The sequence below is a fragment of the Meleagris gallopavo genome, chromosome 1, assembly GCF_905368555.1.
Source record: "Meleagris gallopavo chromosome 1, MGAL_WU_HG_1.1, whole genome shotgun sequence".
Taxonomy (NCBI): domain Eukaryota; kingdom Metazoa; phylum Chordata; class Aves; order Galliformes; family Phasianidae; genus Meleagris; species Meleagris gallopavo.
This window is the reverse complement of record NC_139404.1, coordinates 156,392,145-156,409,468: the sequence shown is the minus strand read 5'-3', so window position 1 is coordinate 156,409,468 and position 17,324 is coordinate 156,392,145. Positions and strand designations below refer to the sequence as shown.

General features: G+C 36.8%; 1 long non-coding RNA gene across 1 annotated transcript; it reads left to right on the top strand.

Annotated features, from left to right (window-relative positions):
* Positions 1–216: 216 nt before the first annotated feature.
* LOC146545739 (uncharacterized) lies at positions 217–10,874 on the top strand. The gene is made up of 3 exons (XR_014880968.1): positions 217–500; positions 6,744–7,969; positions 9,410–10,874. It is a non-coding gene; the product is annotated as an uncharacterized LOC146545739 (long non-coding RNA).
* Positions 10,875–17,324: the final 6,450 nt, after the last annotated feature.

The window sequence follows — 17,324 nt, the reverse complement described above, 5'->3', positions numbered from 1 at the left end:
GCAGATCTGAGGAAGAGCAGTCCCATGACATACAACAAATCCAAGTGCAAGGGCTTGTACCTGGGTCAAGGCAAGCCCCAATACCAATACAAGCTGGAGGATGAAAAGATTGAGAGCAGTCCTGCTGTAAGATATTATTCTGTTAACATTAGTGTCTCAAAACTTGCTGGGGACACAGATGGACTTGTCCAAGTCCAGGCAAGTCCTGGGCAAAGGTTGTGAAATCCTTTGTCTGAAGGACATAGATGAACAAGTCCAGGCAAGTCCTGGTCAAAGGTTGTGAAATCCTTTGTCTGGAGAACTTTGATGGACAAGGCCAGGGGCAAGGAGAGGAAGATAAGCTGCAGCTAAATAGCTGTGAAGCAGTCTTTTGTGTGGACTTATCTCAGGATGATGGCCATCTCCGGGGGATACTCGCATGACTCTTGCTCAAGCGCCCAGGGATGTCACGTAGGGCAGGAGGAGAAGGAGGATAAAAGGAGGAACCGAAAACCATGAGGGTAAGTGTCTGCCATCAGATCCCTCACCACGGAATTCCTGCGTGCTGGCGGACTCCCCTGGGCCTGCTACCTGAGTCCTGCTGCTTCCTCCTGGATCGGCTCCGCGACTTCCTTCTGCCACCTGCTTGCTGCCCAAGGCCGGCCACGCTGCTTCTCTCTTCCCCCCTGCTGCTTCTACCTCCGACCATCGAAATGTCGTGCAACGGGACCGCTGCTGGACCATGGTGGTGACTATCCCTGCTTTACACAATTCTTGCTTATTTCCTAGCTTTTCTATCACCCTCCTTCCCTTCTCCGTCTCCCTGATTAGGATTATAATAAACTGGTCGGACCAACATTTGAACCGTTGTTTCTTAATCTCACGCCGGGTATATAATATTAAAAGAACCTCATCTCCCTCCTATAAATCGGAGCGAGACACCTGCCAAAAAAGACCTATGGGTAAATCTTGATGGGAAGCTGGACACAAGTCAGCAATGTGCCCTCACAGACCAGAAAGCTAACCGTATCCTGGACTCCCTCAAAAATAGCATGGTCAGCAAATTGAGGGAGGTGATCCTGACTCTCTCTCTGTGCTGGCAAGACTTCACTTGGAATCCTGTGTTCAGATGTGGAGTCCTCAGTACAGGAGAGACGTAGAGCTGCTGGAGCATGCCTAGAGAAGGGCCGTAGAAATGATCCACGGAATGGAATACCTGTCCAATGAGAACAGGCTGAGAGAGCTGGGGCTGCTCATCCTGGAGAAGAGAAGGTAATGAGGTGACCTGATAGCAGCCTTTCATAGAATCATAGAATCAGAAGGTCGGAAAGGACCTACAGAATCATCTAGTCCAACTGTCCCTCCACCACCATTACTACCACTAAGCTATTAAATCATTTCTCATAGCACATCATCCAGATGCCTCTTGAGCACCGCCAGGGATGGTGACTCCACCACCTCCCTGGGCAAGCCATTCCAGTGCCTGACCACTTTTTGAGAGAAGAAGTTTTCCCTAGATCTAATCTAAATCTCCCCTGGTGCAACTTGTGGCCATTTCCTTGGGTCCTGTTTGTTGCCTGGGAGAAGAGGCCAACCCTCCTCCTCATCACAGCCTTGCTTCAGGAAGTTGTAGAGTGCAGTGAGGTCTCCTCTGAGCCTCTTCTTCTCCAAGCTAAACAATCCCAGCTCCCTCAACCACTCCCAATAAAACTTGTGCTCCAGACTCCTCACCAGTTTCATTGCCCTTCTCTGGACACATTCCAGGACCTCAACGTCTTTCTTGTAGTGAGGGGCCCAAAACTGAATACAGTATGCGAGATGCGGCCTCACCAGTGCCGAGTACAGGGGGATGATTACCTCCCTGCTCCTTCTGGCCACACTATTTCTAATGCAGGCCAGAATGCCATTGGCCCTCTTGGCCACCTGGGCACACTGTCGGCTCATGCTCAGCCAAGCATCAACCAACACCTCCAGGTCCCTTTCCTCTTCACAATCATCCAGTCACTCATTCCCAAGCCTATAGTGCTGCATGGGGTTAGTGTGGATAAAGTGCAGGACCAAGCACTTGATTTTGTTGAATGTTAACCCATTGACTTCAGCCCAATGATCCAGCCTATTCTAATCCCTCTGAACATCTTTGCTACCCCCAGCCAGATCAACTCTACTTCCCAACTTAGCGTCATCTGTGAACTTACTGTGGGTACACTCAATCCTCTCATCTAGGTCATCAATAAAGATATTAAACAAAATGGGTTCTAGTACCTACCTCTGTGGGACACAGTTTTTAACGGGTCACTAGTTAGATTTAGCTCCATTAACTACTATCCGCTGGCCCTCCAGCCAGTTCTTTACCCAGAGAAGAGTATACCTGTCCAGGCCACAGGCAGCCAATTTCCCCAGGAGGATACTGTGGGAAAGCATGTCAAAGGCTCTGCTGAAGTCTGGGTAGACTACAACAATAGCCTTTCCCTCATCTACCAGTCTGGTCACTTTCATGAACTCATGCTGGCTGGGCCTAATCCCCTGGATGCCAGGCAGGTGCCATGTGATCTCATCCAAGACGATTTGCTCCATAACTTTTCCTGGTATCGAGGTCAGGCTGACAGCCTGTAGTTCCCCAGATCCCCCTTACGGCCCTTCTTGTAGATGAGAGTCACATCAGTAAGCCTCCAATTCTCTGGGACAAGAATAACATCATCATAGAATTTACTCAGTTTCAAATCTTCAGTTAATGGTTTAAATTTTATTCTTCTTTTCATAATAATTCCTGGTGTCTCAAAATTGGATCTAGGAAATGACATTGCTTCTTCAACAAATACTTTTGAAAATATCTGGAAAGTAATTTGAAAAAGTTATTAGACTAAAAGATAAGCTTTTTTAGAAGCTTTTGTAAACAAAACTCTAAGCTCAAATGTACTTAAATGTAATAAAATCAAAGAAGAGAAAATAAAAAGATCTTTCCATCCTTCATTCCTTTCAATGTTCTCTTCCTTACTCTATTCTTTCTTTCCTTTAAACAGCTTTAAACTATTTTGTTTCAATAGTGAAAGTATTTTAAAAAACATACTTCTTTAGAAAAAAACTTAAATCAGCATGTCTTGTGAATAATATGCTGTTCATAAAGGTATGTATAAATGATATACAAGGACAAAGTACCCACCACAAATTACTTAAATACAAAGTAATATAAAAGATACTACATTGAAACAAAAAATTTAAAAAGTTAGTTGAGTAGCAATGTGTTCAGCTAAAATGTTTAGGTGAAAGAAAACATGAATTAATCCATTAGTAACTTTCCGCACACACACACACACACACACACAAACACACACACAAAGAAACAAAACAAAACAAAACAAAAAAACAAAACAATGAACTCTTGTTATATTTCTTCTTCCAAGAAAGTACTTTTTCAAATTTAGACTTAAATTTATAGTTGAAAGAATTAGGACTATTTGAGCAAACAATCTATTACAAAAGACTGACAACAGTTCTCTAATTATACTAAGAAATGGTGTTAACTTTAAAAACCTTAACATTTGTGGGGGGGGGGGGGGGGGGGGGGGAAGGGGGAAAAACGAATATACAATGATTCATATATACATTTGACTACCATTCTGAAAATTGTCTAGCTATTTCTTGGTGAAAACCAATAGATATCAGCAAGATTCAAACTAACCTACAAATCTATCCACTCACATTAACTTCCATTGCATTACGGATTCCACAGTCTACAATGTGATTCCACTTTTATTTCAGTTATGCTTGCTTTTTACTCAAAAGCATAACAATAGCTTCACTGTGTTTTTTTATCCAAATGTGTCCCTCAGCCACAGGATTTTCCTTGTAGTACGCACTTCACCTTTCTTCAATGCATAGGTTCCTGTTTAAAACATAAACTTCAAATATTTAAATAATTACATGAAGGATTTTTTTTTTTTTTTTTTTTTTTTTTTTGTAGAGCCATACAGTTTCATAAAAGTTGGCAATGTAAGTGTAAAAAAAAATGGAATCTGTTACACTGCCTAAGTGAGATTTCTACTTCAAATGACCATCAATGAAAAGTGTTCAGGCCTGTTCTAAGCATAAGTATGAACTATTATAAAAATCAATATATATTCAATATATATTTACTGAATTGAAACAAGTCATTTGCTTGATATACCCTTTGTACCACTCCACTTTAAAGACTTTATAAGATTTTTAATGTAGAAAAAAAAAAAAAAGTGCAAAAAAAAAAAAAGCAAAAGCAGTACTTAAAGGCTATTGCTATTTATACAATTCCATTAAGAAGGAAATGAGTGGAAATGCTTTCAATTGAAATGCATTGAAATGCTAATAAGAAGCAAAAAAAACCCCTTAATTTTCCATGAAGGAAAAGTCATTTCTGCTTATATTAAGTGTCTTTATGAAACATAATATTTCACTTCAAGATTTATACATGTATATTTAATTTAATAAATCCATATTTACATCTTACTAATCAGTATGACTTTCAGAGATAGTGTCAGCTGTCATGAATACTTGTTACTTCTTTGCATCTCTTCAAGAAAATCTTGTGCCTATGGTGCATAATATAGTATTGATTGGAATTAATGTTACTAAGAATAATGAAAAACTATTTTCTTATGTATTGAAAAGTTGACAGACAGTAGGATAAAATGGTCAAAGATATATGTGCAATGAAATTTATGTCTTGGTTCAAAGCCAAAGTAATTTTGGACTCCTTCCATTGACTTCAAAGAGTTTTATAAGAAGCCTTTGTTGAAAGCTGAAAAAATCTTTTAATACGAAATCTGTTTTCAAATAGTTACGCAAAATAAGAAATTCAAGCTTTCCATACTTTCATACAATCATAAAATCATAGAATATCCGGACTTGCAAAGGACCTATAAGGAGCATTGAGTCTAACTCCTGGCTCCACACAGGACTACCCAAAAATCAGACCATACATCTGAGAGCACTGTCCAAACACATCTTGAACTCAGTCAAGTTTGGTGGCATGAGTACTTCCCTGGCAGGCTCTTTCAATGCCTGACCACTCTCTCAGAGAAGAAACTTTTCCTGATATCTTGATATTCCCCTTTCACAGCTTCATGCCGTTCCCTCAGGTTCTTATTGACATGCACATTGGTAATTGTATTATTTTCATTCATTAAGATATACCAAATGTCACCTATTGTATTTATTTACCCAAATTCATTGCACTTGAAATGCTGTAGAATACCCAGAAGATCTTTGTAAAGTGTACAATATGACACTGTATTGAGAAAGATGATGTTTGCCCAGAGGCCAAATATATATTTTATTATATATTTTGCACAACTGTTGCCTGAGGAGAAAAGGCCTGGGTCATGTAGAAGAAACAATCTACTCTTGGCCTTATTTCCTTTGGTCTGGGTTTATTATACAGGAAAGATGGAAATGGATTCAGTGACATTCATAATGTCGTTCAATTCATGTTTTCTGAAAACCTTCACATAAATGCTGTTCTAAAAGTATGCAGTTCCCTTTTCAATGTGGGAAATCATACAAATAGCTATTTAAAAAAAAAAAAAAAAGTATTAAAAAAAAAATTGCTCCATCCAAGGTTATCTTTAGGGTTAAACTAAGGATAGATGCATCAGTAAAGGCTAAATAATAGATCTATTGGAATGGAAATTTAATTTTCTTAACTCAAATTATGTATTCATTTAATAAACTGGAAGCTGTGTCTCATGTCAATCACACATCCATGATTTTTGCAAATAGAACTCCAAATTATTTACAATTAAAAGTTGATGAATTCAGTAAAGATTCAAATATCCAATTGAGACACAGAAAAGAAGTTGGGAAATTTGTATTTCACATCATGTGTGTGGTAGCATCATGAAAGCATTTTTTCTTCCTCTGAATATACATCTCCAGTTATCTGGTCCATTAAACATCCATGACAGCTCTTTATCTAATTTAGAGACTTAGGATGTTTTCATTCACTTTTTATGGGCCTTTGGCAGTACCGTTCATTAGAGAAAGATTCCAATTCTAGTATATGTTTTTTTCTTATGAAAGCTGCTGAAAAAGATTAGGTTTATCTTTGTCTAATTGACTAAGGTTTCAAACCACAACATTTTTCTCAGAACAAATCAATTTACAGTGAAGTAGCCAGAAGTAAGACTGAATTTTTGCAGAGTTGTTGAGAGGTGCATTGCCTTCAGTTGGTTCAAAATCTAACCCTAAATATCTACACATGGCTGATAATTGAAACTCCACTGAAATATAAATATAACAAAACAAAACACATTTTATTGACCTCCTGAACAACTTCATTGGTTTCACTAATAACCGTCGGTAGCCTACATCCATGTGTTACCTCTAACTGTTCCCTGTCTTTCATACAGTAATAATAGCTTTATCTAAACATGATTTTTGTGCAAGATTAGGCACAAAGAAACAAAACCTAACAACTCACAACCTGCCTAGTTTTCTTTGTGATAGAAATAAGCTTTCTGCTGCTGGACACTTAGAACACAGCTGCTTGAAGAGAAGGAGTTAGGAAATGTGGGCTTCAAAGTATCCGGAATTAAACTTCTCATTTGGTTGCCTCGTGTTTAATTTTTTTACCTTAAAGATCCCCCTTTTCTTTTTTTTTTTTTTTTTTTTTTTGCTTTTTTGTTTTGTTTTTTTGTTTGTTTGTTTTTGGTTTTGGTGAGCATTATAAAAAATGATAAATTACAAAGTGAATATTTGATAAATCATGCTTCTTTCTCTGGTTTATTTTCCAGATTGTTCTGGTAACTGAAAGATTTCTAAATTCTGAATCACTATTACCAGAAAGAAAATTAAACATCATCGGACAAATTTCCTACAGAAGCACCTGAGAAGATATGGAAAATATTAAATCCTTGAATATTATTCCTAATGTGGACTCTAGGCAATATTCTGAATGCTACCCTAGGAAGGCCAAATGAAGCTTTGTCAGCAACTACAAAAGGTCAAGATATCATCACCATATTGGACTATCTCTAAATTACAAATAATACTGTAAGATTTGTACTTAATAAGCTCCTAATTGATTGTATAATGAGTTTCCTTTTAGTGTCTGATTTTTAAATAATGAGCATCTAATGATTTTGTTAGTTGTAATAAGCAAATTAAACAAAATTAATTCTAAAATAATTACATTTGCAAGAATAAACTTAACATACATTTCCAGAACATAAGCATCAAGACAATAATTCATATGCTCAGTTTCTTAGTTACAAAGTCTGGAACTCAAATTTCATTTTAAGCATTATTGACATTCAATTTTTGGTTCCCATTATAATATTGGGCTTCAAAGAATATAACATCAGAAACGAAATGAATTCAAAGAGAATTACCTGCTATCCTAGATTTTAATCAGAAGCTTATGGACAATTTCTTCATGATAATGTATTAATTATTATTTAATTGTTTGATATATTTTGAATAAATTTTATTTTAAATTGTATTTGTCTACTAATGAAACGTGGGTGAGATTTACACTGTTGTTTTACAGAGGAAATTTTGCTTGACAATATGGTACAAGAAGGTTTAGAGAAATGAGTGAGGGGAATAATGAGTGCCTCCTTGAACAGTTGTGCTGTAAGCAGATGGTTCTGATTTTCCACAGCCAAGTGATATGTTTATACCTGTTTCCCCAACAGATTTTATGCTTTCTCTCTGTTTAGGAGAGTCTTGCAGTTATCACTCAATCAGTCAGAATGATCTTTCTTTCCTTAACATGTTCATCATCATTAAGTATTGAACTCAGTATTGACATAGGATCTTCCGAAAGTTATACATTAGAAACACAATTAGATAGAATATGATATTTAAGCCTTTGTCTGCACAAGGAAACTAAATAAGATCAGAACATGTCATCAAAAAAGTAAATATCCATGCTGGTTACTTTTTATATTTCTTTGTACAGTTCCATCCCAAGTCAGTAAATGCTTCAAGCAATGACCAAATACAGAAAGCAGCACAGGTAAGAAAGCAATCACTTTAAGGTATATGGTTGTGATGATTCTGAGTGGTGAAATGGGAAGTTGTGGAAGAGACCCTAGCCATACAGATGCAAGCCATAACATGCTGATACATCTCTGAGTTATTGTACTTGCTCTACTATTTCATTTTAATTATAGGCTAGCCTTGAGGTCCCCAGTTCTGAGGTGATTTATTGAAACAGATTCACCACTTTAACATCTTCCAACTGCATACCTCTCCCCACTTGCATGCATGTAGGAGTCAATGAAACAAAGATATCCATAACTAACCTCTTGTACTTCTGTGTTGTTGCTAATCTAGTTTTTATAAAAGTACTTCATCAGATTCTTGGACCAATGATTATTTTAATTCAGTAGTGTGGACTATAAATATGTTATTTAATACACAATTACAGCATGGGTTGTCTTTCCAAGGGAACAACAATGGGAAAGCACTGACAAGCACTATAGAATCCATCGTAAAGCTAGTATTTCTACAAATGCATATACTTTTTCCATGTGACTGAACCAAGTTCTGAAGAAACGTAAGCAACGATAATTTGTTTGGAACCTTCTTGATTGAAGAGAATAATATAACTTTCATTGAGTGACTAGCAAACAGACTGTAGACGTACTGGTAAAACATCACTTGGGCTTAGAATGAACTAAAATAGTAATAGTATTAAAATTAAATTAATACTATTAATAGTATTTTAATACTATTAAAATAGTAACAATATTAAAATTTTAAATGTGTACAAGTGGTCTGTAATTACAGTATTATTAAAAAATTATTACTAAGATGTATATAACTACTTATTTAATGTGCTCTATTATATGAAGGAGCAGTGTAATACTTCATATAGCATGTTCCCAAATAAAAGACATCTGGTTTAATGAAATACCATCTTTTCTCATGGATAGTACGGACAATGTACACTGAATGTGTCATCCCTACAGAGAATTTCTAAGAGCTCTGTCAGAAAAGTACACACTTCTTTATTTTAAATAAGTGAAAACCAATGCTCAGAGAGTTGGAACGACTTAATAAAAAATTAATATGGAGTCAGGAACAGATTTTAGGAGAGGAATGAAGATTATAAACAGTGTCAGACTCTCGTCTATGTTTTGTTTGCATTTATTTCATTGTGTTAATACACAGCCTTGATAATAAATCCCTCATTCTGAGTTTCTAGCCTACTAGGCTTTGTTGTCTCTCTAATCTCATAATTAAGCCAAATCACTGTTCACACTGTATAAATTTTGATTTCTGTTCCATTTATTAATATAACTCATTGACGCTAACGAAAATGTAGGGCTTTATCCACTGCTGAAATACTTTTACTAGAACTAAAAGAGTGCATCTTGACCAAATGTCTTGTATTTCATTTGTAGTCAATTCTTCATATTTTTAAAAAATGTTTTCTTTGTTAACAAAACAGTGGTTGAGACCTGTCTGAGACTGGTAAGGAATGTCTCAAATTAACATGAAGCAATCAACAACACCTTGTGGGCAGTTTTGCATTTGAAAGCATTTTTTTGGAGTCATTTACCTTCAAACGGGAGGGCCCAGGAGTGTTTATTGGGTGAAGACTTGGCCAAGACGGAAATGTTTTTAGCTTGACACAGGAGATTGGGAGATGATACCGCTGTATCCTGTGGTGGTAACGTACAAGCTGGAGTCTGCCTGCTTCCTTTTATCTGCTGATTAAAACTTGCAAGGCCTAGAAGATAGAGTTCCAGCTGAGATCCTGGAAGCCAGAAGCTGTAACTTGAAAAGAAAAGGTTCGACCACTTTGGACTATAAGTAAAACTTTGCACTGTTGTCTTTAGTCGTCAACTGACCAGTATGACCTTGGATGGCTCTCCATTACTGAAGATCAGCACCTGACACTTAGACATTGCTGGATCTAGGATGGTGAACCACTTTTCTTTGCTGTCTTTGTATATCTGTCTGTCTCTCTTTCTCCATTTTCTACCTTTTCTCTTTATCTTCTTTTATTCTTTGTAGTAGCTGCTGCCAAACGTTATCTTAGATGTAACTCTTATTAATCGTAATTAGCAAATTAAACAATTTTACCTGCAAATAGAGTATTAGTTGTTGTTAAGAAAGCTCTCAACAAATTGATGTGTATTATTCCTATAAGTCTTGGATGACTCCATCACTATTGGGACCTCTGCCAAATAGGGGAGGTGTGACTCAGGAGATTAAAAAAAAAAAAAAAAAAAATTCTTCCCTTGAAACCTTCTGTGAGAAGTAGATTGTGTTTATGCAGTTGAAGCTTCCAGCTTCCAGTATTTTCTGTATGTAGTATAGGCCTTTACTGAACTTATAACCCTCTTGTGAAATAGCTGTTTTTCTTCCATTAAGAAAAGTTGCTGAACAGAGTAAAAAGTCAAGTCCCAGTCTCTGACTGGGGTAGAATTAGGCCAGGTACAAGATAAGACAAATATGCAGGGTGGAGAGAGTGCCTATCACAGGACAGAATGAACATGCTCATTCTTGGAATTATTGCCCTCCCATCTCCATGAAAAAGTACATAATATACCCAAGAAACAACAGGTAAGGGACCTTAAATGGAAATTTATCATAGCAACAGCATTGGAGAAATTGTGAGCCTGAGACGCTCAACCAATGAGTGACCACCAGGAGAGCATTACCTGCGTTGGGTTTAGGATATGTAACAGAATGAATTTTGATGACGGGTATGCAATTTCCCCCTTGCCAATAGAGGGCGTGTGCCTGAACCTGAAATTTTTTACTTTGAGTCTCACACTTCTGAGTGAGAAAACACCAAATATCAAGCTAGTTTAATTCAAGTGGGTTTTTGTTGTTGTTTGTTTTGTTTTGTTTTGTTTTATGCCAACCTTCTGCTACACTTGCCAGTCTTTTCCCTAAAAATGAATGCTGCTATTCACTGGCTAGCATTTGTACATAAAAAAAAACAAAAACAAAAACAAAAACAAAAACAAAAAAAACAGTATGTATATAAATATACATGAATATATTTACAGTTGATAACTTCTAATTTTTTTTGTACTCAGTGGCTAAAACTGTGGAGTCTAAAACAAATGAGAAAATAAACATATAGGCACTCAAATAATGATATGTTTTCTCCTGAAAATTTTTATCCAATTGAGTTTTGAATATCTCCAAAAGAATATGGTCCAGAGTACATCCTCTCTGGCTAAACTTTTTAGTGTTTGACCAGCTGCACAAAATATATATATATTTTCTTACATTTCATAGAATTCTCTGTATTTCAGTTTGTGCCATTACCTGTTGTCTAATCACTGGGGACCACTGAATGGACTGTATTTATCATCTTTTATTCCAACCATTAGGCATTTAGAAACACTGATATTGATTCAGAGAAATCGATGTGTAGAAAATTAATAGCTAAGTTTGTTATGTTAAGCAAGGTATTCTTTAGTGTCAGTGCTGGGGTAGCATCAGGATAACTCCCCAGGGATGCTCCACCAGTTGATCATTTGTGAACATTATTATATTTTCACATGTATTACATATTCATTACTTTCCCAAATTCATTATCCAATCTACTCATAATGATTGCCCAGCAGATATAGCCTTATATGGTGATCTCCAATTTCATCTAGCGTCCTTCCAGCATCATGATTGTCCACTCTTGGTGCATTATTAGTCCTTGGGGAGGGGGTCATTCACTTTGTCCCAACTCTCTTTTTGTCCCAAATATTGCTGTGGAATGCAGGGACAATGGAGAAGTCTCTGTGCATACAGATAAGGAAGAGAAAGGGGAATGTCTTGATGCTGTATGTCACATTTTAGGTGAATTCCTACTGTTCTGTGTGAATCCTGGCTTCCTTTGATGTTAGTAAGTGATAAGGACTCCACTGAACAGGTGCAGTTTTTCTGTTGTTGTTTCTTTTGCCTTGTTGAAGCGGAACAGTCTTATAGTATGTCTCCCCATCTACAATTCTACATCACGGTTATCATTCACATCATCTAAAGACTACTGTGGTGCTTCAAGCAAGCATTAACAGAATATTTTGTGTAATTACTTCTTCAAATCAATACAATATCTCTGAGATTGCTCCAGGCTGAACAGTTCTAGTTATCTCAGATTCTCCTCATATGACAAATGCTTTAGTCTTTTAAAAAATAACATATTTCTAATGTATATATTTAAATTACTTGTTCTAGTATGTCTGTGTTTTCACTGTTCTGAGAAACCTGAAACTGGAACCAGTATATATCTCACCACAGCTAATCAGAGGGGAAGTATCACCTCACTTTGTCTGCTGGCAATTTTCTTCCCAGTGCAAACTAAAGGATATATTTTCTACAAAAGCACATTTCTGGCTCACCTACATTCTATCCAAAAGGACAAACAGGATCTTTTCTGCAAAGATGCTGTCCAGCTGGTTGGCCTCCGGCCAGTACTGGTGCATGGAGTTGTTCTTCCCTAGATAAAGGACTTTGCTTTCCTTCTTTCAACATCATGAGATTCCTGTCAGCTCATTTCTTCAATCTATTGAGAAATACAACCCATTTGTATATCAGCCTCTTCTCTTAGTATTATCTATAAATCTGCTGAGGATGCCTACTGTCATCATGGTGTTTAAAGAAAATGTTAAAAAATACTGGAACCAATATTGATCCCTAGGATACACCACGGACAACTGGGCTTCAACAGAACTTTGTGCTGCTGATCACAATCCTCTTCATGCAGCAATTTTGGAACTGTTTAACCTACTTTCACTTATCTAGAACATACTTTACCAGTTTATCTGTTAAGATATAATGGACGAAAGAGTCAAAAGCCTTCTTGGAGTCTAAATAAACAACATCCACTGGTCTCTCATTCTCCAAGAAGTCAGTTATCTCATTGTAAAAGGCTATCAGATGAATCACACATGACCTCCCCTTGCAGGCAGAAGTGGCATGTACTTTCTTCTGATCTCCATGATATTTCAAATATAAGCAAGAGTGGCCAAACTTCTTCTGAATTTATCAGTGTATACATCATGGTTTCACACATGACATGAGGAGAAGAAGGGAGAGAAGGCAATCCTGATCCCTTTCACCCTTTCATCCCCTTTTCAGAGAGAAGTAAAAAAAAAAAAAAAAAAAAAAAAAAAAAAAGTGAATTAAGATAAAGAGAGATAATGAATTTACTACAGATGCTAAAAGAATGTAAGACAGTGATACAAAAAAGGCTTACAGGTAATAAATAAATGGGTGAGAGATGTTCCAACCATACTGTTCTCTGTGCTATTAGAAACTTGAAGAGAGTCAGTTCACCACTGGCGCCCAAAATTACAGATCACATAGGGAATACTATAGACTCCTGGGAATTGTAGTCTGATCTTTCTAAATGTATTTTCCTCTTGTAGAGCTGGAATTCATGTGAGAATAGCTGTGACTGCTAGAATCACAGGACCTAGGAAGTTTAGTTCCACAGTGCACCCTACTCCAGCACCTAATAGCCTGTAGAATGATCTTATGATAAAGAATACTGATAAAACCAAGACAATATATTAACAATACTCGAGAACTTGTGTACCTACATTTAACCATGGCACTCTTATTGCAGTTAAAATTGCTTAGCAGAGTAATAATGTTTTTAGAATCTTACATACTGTAAACCATCTGAATTGATTCAATAACTTGAGCTATTGTAAACTTTTACATATGCTCTGTGCTTAAATCCAATGAATACAACACATACACATAAACACACACATAGAAGGAAAAAAAAAATAGAAAGATTTATTTAATTGTAACTGAAAATGCCACTAACACTGCAGGAAATTCTGAATGCGATTCTTACATCATGAGGGAACTGTTTTGTGAGAGAAGCAGGATTGTTAGAGCTGTGTCCCTTTGTGCCTCTATAAAACAATCCTGTACGATTTTCTGATGGATTAAAAGGATTTCTAGATGACTGAGAGGTAATCCTATAAGACTCAATCACATGTAACACTGTCCTGTAGGATTTTTAAAGGGCTCAAACATTTTACTATAAGACCTGTAATGCTTGTTTCAGAAGCTAAGCAGAAATATATGCCTGACTCAGTAAATATTATGATGAGTACAAGTCACAAAGTAGGTGAACATATACTTTATATAACTGCCTTAATCTTTATAAAACCTGTGTTCCAATTACTTACTTAAAAAAAAGATAATTCTGGATTAAAAGGTAGTTTCACACATTTAACACCTCAACCAATATTCTTTTTTTGTTGTTGTTGTAATAATTAAAGTAAGATAATTTTTTCCAAATATTCCCTGCAATATCATTTTACTTGTTAAACAATTTGTGCTGGGAACACACATATGTTCATCCTCTAACTAATCAAATGGAATCTTATTTAAAAATAATGAATTATCAAATTTTATTAAATATAAATACAGTGAAATATATGTTTATATTGGCTTACACATACATCAGTTTAGTGGGAAAGACTTATCTGTGTGTTGTTTTCTGCTAAGCATTTAGTTTTAAGCAAGCTCTACATTATTTGAATTAGTAGTTTAGATTAAAGTGCCATCCTGATAGCTCATAGTAATTCTTATACATACACATATACACATATGTATGTATGTGCAAGTGTATTTAATAATAGCACCACAATATAATACAAGACAGCTTGTATAACATAGAGCTTATGATTCTTAAAGGATATAATAATGAAATAATGTGATAATGAAATAATAAATGCATTGTTTAGTTTATCAATTTAAGACATTTTCTCCAATATTTGGATACCTGAAGTAGTAAGATTGCTAGAGGTGTCTGGCTTTGGGTTATATGCATAAACTGGTTTTATAATCAGTGGAGATGTAGACTGCACATCTAAAGGTACCTAGATATTTATTTTATACTAAGTGAGATGAGCTAGACTTCAAAAATGTATTGGCTGTGATTATTGCCTAGACATAAGAATCTAATGAGATTTGAAATATTCTAAAATATCTAAGAATAAGAATATCTCAGGACACCTCCAGTGGGACATCAAGTGTTTCTTTAGGCAATAATTGCTTAAACTTCCTATGAGAATTTAAAAATCTAGCATATTTGCTGATCCCTGAAGTATAATGATAATCAAAATAGGCATAATAATATAGACTATAGAATGTAGATGCCTAGTGCCTCACGAATCTACATAAAGATGAAAATATGATGCAGATTCCATGGGCTGGCAGCAGGAAGTCAGGGAATTTCAAATGATATCAGTGCTGAATCAAGACCTAAATTGACCAAATTTAGGCTGGTCATCTTTCTCTGAATTCCAGTGGATACAACAGGATGGTAAGAGAAGTTGAAATGGAACTCTAATTTCATCTGCAGAGTATTGATAATTTAGACTCTTCAAAACAGAATTTATGTAAAACTATATTAGTAATTAATTAGCCCTTGTTATCTTTTTGTTACATATGGCACATTACGCACTTCTACTGAAAATGATGTGTAAGTTCATATTTCAAGAGTTAGGATGAGGTTATTTGCCAATAAGTAATAACAAAATATGTCATCCATGAGTTTAGTTTTGGTGTAAGGCCTAGGAGTGCACAAGAAGCTGAGGGAGATTTAGACAAGAGAGTTGATACAAAAGGACTGAAGGTATATTCCATACCACATGATAACATGCCCTGAAGTGGCTGCTGAGGGAAAGAGGGAGCAGGAGGGGATCTTTGGAGTCATGCATTTGTCTTCCCAAATCTATCCCCAAACTATCTATTCCCAAACTATCATGTGTTACAGAGCCCTACGTTTTTGAAAATGTCTGAAAATCTGCCTGCCAGTGGGAATTTGTGAATTCCTTATTTTTCTTTGCTTGTGCTCACAGTAATTAAACACCTATAAATCTGTCTTTACCTCAGCTCACAACTTTTCTCAGTTTCAATCATCATCTTAAAGCAGGCAAGTGAGCAAATAGGTGTGTAGGGCTAAAGTCTTTACTAGCGCTGAACAACAACATTGAAAATTTGAAAAATTGAAGTATAATTGAATGAAAAATTTCTGGAAGTATAATCAGAACAAAAAATCAAGAATTTAGAAAAGATATTTAGAAAATACATTACTACGTATAGAATCATAGAATCATAGGATTATTAAGGTTAAAAAAGACCACTAAAATAATCTAGTCCAAGCATCAAATCATCATCTCCATGCCCACTAAGCCATGTCCTTCAGTGACATGTATACCCATTTCTTGAAAACTTCCAGGGGCAGTGAATTCAACACCACCCTGAACAGACTGTTCTACTACCTCATCACCCTTTCTGATAAGAAATTTTTCCTAATAGCCAACCTGAACCTCCCCTGGCATAACTTAAGGCCATTACCTTTTGACCTGTAACTAGTTGCTGGGAGAAGAGGACAAGCCCACCTCTCTACAACCTCCTTCCAGGTAGCTGTACAGAATGATAACGTCTTTCCTGAGCATCCTCTTCTTCAGAGTGAACAACCCCAGTTCCCTCAGCTGCTCTTCATAAGACTTGTGCTCCAGACTCTTCATCAGCTTCATTGCCCTTCTTTAGACATGCTCAAGGGTCTCAGTGTTCTTCTTGTAGTGTGTACATCGTGGAAGTCATGGGATTTGGCCCTTCCTGGTTGGATGTTCACTTACTGCCTTGCATGGAGGTGTTGGAGGGTGCTTTCCTAGCTGTACCAAGCTTTTCAGGATTGACTCAGTCTCAGGATCTCTCTCTCTCTCCTATTTTATTTGATTCATTAGTCTCAATTTCAATTAGATTGTATTATATTGCGTAATCTTGCATTCTGATATAATAGTAAAATAAATTTTCGTCCATAGATTGTTGCTGCTGTTGTTTTTTTTTTTTTTTCCTTCCTTGAGCCCAGCTCCCATCTCCCTACCCCTTTTCTCTTTCCCTTCCCATTTTGTGGGGCCAGGAGGGGCCCAGGGGCCTGCTGCCCCCCCTGTCCTGGGCATAGATCAATCTAGTTAACTACATGACCAACAACATGGCCAGGCACGCACGGTCCAGACGGTTCTTGCAGTGCGTTGAAGACAACTTTCTGATGCAGGTGGTGGAGGAACCGATGTGGGGAGGTTATTCTCACCAACAGGGATGGACTCTGTTAAGGAAGTAAAGGTGGGGGGCAGCTTGGGTTGTAGTGATCATGAGATGGTGGAGTTCAAGATCCTGAGTGGAAGAAGCAAAGCAATAAGTAGGATTGCTACCCTGGACTTTAGGAGAGCCAACTTCGATCTCTTCCGGGACCTACTTGGAGCTATCCTGTGAGCTCGGGTGTTAGAAGGTAAGGGGGCCTCTGAGAGCTGGTCAGCATTTAAACAGCTCTTCTTCCAAGCTCAGGATCGGTGCGTCCCTGTGAACAAGAAATCGGG